We start from the raw sequence: 3,879 nt of genomic DNA on the forward strand, positions 1-3,879 counted from the left end.
AGATAGGAGCAGAAAAGCTCGAACAAGTGAACCAATTTATATATCTGGGCAGCCTCATAACTGATGACAATAATTGTTCGAAAGAAATTAATAGAAGAATAGCAATCGCGAGAGGAATGTTTGCATCTTTGAAAGTAATATTGAAAAACGGTAATGTATCTACAAAAACAAAGGTAAAGATCGTAGAAGCGTGTGTGTTTTCTACATTGATGTATGCATGTGAAGCTTGGACGTTGAAGAAAAGAGACGAAGACAAACTGGAAGCATTCGAGATGCATTGTTATAGAAAGTTGCTGGGAATCAGTTGGAGACAAAAGATAAGAAACGATGCCATAAGAAAACAATTTGGAAAACAAAAAACTGTGTATGAAAGTGTCAAGAAAAGAAAGCTGGGTATCTTTGGGCCCATATGCAGAATGACAGACGACAGACTGATCAAAAAAGTACTGATGAGAAAGAGGGACTGGATGAAAAAAGTTGGAAGACCTGTGAGGAAGTGGATGGATGATATCACGGAATGGACGGGGGTTGGAACATTGGGCTCAATGAAGATGGCGAGGGAAAGAAAAGGATTTTGGAGAGATAGAAGAATACCATCGGCCTCAACGGTCCCTTAAGGGATTACAGAAGATCATTGAATGAATGAAGTATATATGTTAAGAAATGTCACTGCATCTTTTCTGCTTTGATAAGTTTCTGGCTCAATTTTTCAATACTTCGTATCGTATTTTTATCATTATTTTTTAACTTGTTTATATAGAAAACAAAGTTTTTGACTACCCTTTTAATCATTTTCATTATTTTATTATCTTTGCGTCCACATACCATAATGTTGAGTTATTAGTACACCTATCCCCCGATTTACACGGTCGATACGTTCCTGAGAAAAACGTGTAAATCGAAAATTAAAAATTTTCAAGTCAAAACCGTGTAAATCGAAAATCTTGCAGAAAATGCATAATTTTGCTATTTAACAGTTGTGATTTTTTTCAATATTTTTAGGTGTACACAGAAATAAAAATAAAATGCATTGACAGGTTGAAATATGTAATATATTTCGAAAACATTGTTTTTTTTTTATTTAATTACAATACATTAAACAGAGGAACAAAAAATAAAACCAAAGGTGTTTTATTATCATTCATTATTGTCAGAAATTACTCCCATTCTCTTTTTCGGAATCGAAGGTTCGAATTCACTTTCATCACTCGAAGTTATTTGTGCCGATTCGATGTTTGAAGCAGAAATATTTACATTATGAGAGATGGTAATAAAATCGGTTATTAACAATTGCTTCGAATTTTTTGTAAGATCTTTGTAAACTTCTTCTTATTGAGCCAAACAAGCACGTGTTCAATCACAGTAGCATTTAGTAGAGTGCAATAAAAAAACAAAAAAAAACTTATTTGGAAAACAGCGTAAAAGCGAAAACGTGTAAAACAAGCGCCGTGTAAATCGGGGGATAGGTGTACTTATAATTAATACATAAGTACCTAAATACATACCATTTGAAATATTCATAAACTTATTAGCTTCAAAAATTAACTCATCACTTGCATTAATTTATTTTATTTATTTATTTTTTTTAGTCTTTATTATTGCAGCTCTGACATACACAGAACCATTTACAATTTGCATATATAGATTATGTTCTTCATATCTTCAACCATTGATTTGAAGCATTCATCTTTCGCCACAAAGGCTGTTTATCCTTTCCACATGACGTACACATGTATTTTATGTGCACGCACAGGCACCGCATCATATACGCTGAGTATATGATAGCCATTGAGATGTTTGACTCAGCGAGCATTTGAACCACTGAGCCACCTCGCCGGCCAACATGCGACAACTTACATTACATCAATAAAAAATTTTGTTTTATAAGCGTTTCAAATGATTCATCCGTCCAACGATTTCTTTTACGAGTAAGAGTTATTTTGGCCTGGCTATATAAACGTTCAACAGAAGCCGATGATGGCACATTGGTATTGTATTCTGAAAACACTTGTGCGACAGTAGGGTACCTAATAAACAATAATTAAGTTCTTAACCAAAAAATAAGGCTAATCATTTTTTATTAACGCAAGTGTAACATTATTGCGATTAAAATCATCTGGATTTATCCTATGGCAATTAAATCAAAGAACGAGCATGTTGCATTCAAACGTCAAAAGTCCTGTTGAGGTACACTAGAAATTGTTTACACACAGAATGTTGGCATAGCATAGGTAAAGTATTATATTTATATATCTATGAATATAATCTATAATATGGTATCATATATAATATTGTGGAAATTTGTTTCGAGATAGAAATACACGCCATGTATATGGGTGGGTGCGTTTTTTGATATATACATATATATTNATGATATATATATATATATATATGATATATATACGATATATATATATATATATATATATATATATATATATATAATTGTTCACTGCTATCAATTATATATATAAGTTTGCTTTCGAATAACCTGATTTATTAATCTAAGTAGAAAAATTAAATTCCAGGATCGTTTACAAAGCCAACAATAATAAAATATAACCTATTTGCATTTATATATAAGATAATACCAAAGTAATGAAACATAATTTACAAGCACAGAATAGAAATTCAAAGAATACCAAAACATAGATAATTATATGAAATATAATTTACATCTTTCTCTCTTAAGTCACTTTTTGAGGTACATAAAGTGACAATTTATTTATGTGAAAAAAAATGTAATTTCTTCTTCTTCTTTCCGCAGTCTACTTCGAAGATCGACGGTGAAATCTTGCTAAGAATTTTAAACGGACCAACTCTTATTCTGTCCATTTTACCTCTATTAAGTTTACTCCCATTCTGGATATAGACTTGATTGCCCACTTCAAATTCGTACTCTTGACGATTTTTGTCAACCCTTTTCTTGTTTATTTCAAAATTTTGCATAGAATTTCGACCGACTTGTATTCTATCTGCAGCTAAATCGCTTTCCGGTAAGTCATATGGAGTGATAGTTGACTTTATGCCGTATAATAAGTATTCCGGTTCAAATTTCGTGGAACTATGAATTGTCCGATTGTATTCTTTGAAACATTCGTCTGCAATAAAGGACCATGCCTGTTTTTCTCCACTGTTAAGTTTACATCTTATTCTGTTTACAAGTGTTTGGTTTAGTCTTTCATTTAGTCCATTTGATTGAGGGCAATCTACACATGTAAAAACCACTTGAATATTCATCTTGTTTAGATACTGCTTTAGTTCTGTAGAATTAATTCCGGTGTACAGGTCGGCTAAAAGTATTTTAATATTATTTTTTTAGCAATTGGGTCAATTAACTTTATGAAATCTGCGCATTGGCTTTTTTGTAGTGGAGATCCAAGCATATCTACTAAAATGATCTACCAAAATATGCATATATTTCTTTGGTGACCTATTACCGGCAAATCTACCAACTGTGTCAATGGACATAAGTTGGAATGGTTCTGTCGTGAGTCCTATTTTTGACATTAATCCGATGATTCTATTTCTTCTACTTTTGTTCTCTAAGCATATAGTGCAAAGTGCAACTTTAACAAAATTTTTCAATTAGTTGATCAAAGTTTTTGAAATAATAAAATAGTCTTATTTTCTCTTTCAATGTTCCAGCTCCAATATGTCCATAATATTCATGTACCTTTTTTATTATTCTTAAACCAAATTTATCAGAAACAAATATCCATGATTTGTCCTTTAATTTTTTGTAAATAATACCATGGCGTTTTTCACTCTTCTTTGCACTCTTTAATTCAGTCATGTTATCATTTTGATTCTGAAGAATTTCAAGTCTTTCAATTAAATTTACAACTTGGACTGCATCCTCATTTTCAAAATATTCTA

Source organism: Helobdella robusta (assembly GCF_000326865.2).
Source record: "Helobdella robusta unplaced genomic scaffold HELROscaffold_89, whole genome shotgun sequence".
Classification (NCBI taxonomy): domain Eukaryota; kingdom Metazoa; phylum Annelida; class Clitellata; order Rhynchobdellida; family Glossiphoniidae; genus Helobdella; species Helobdella robusta.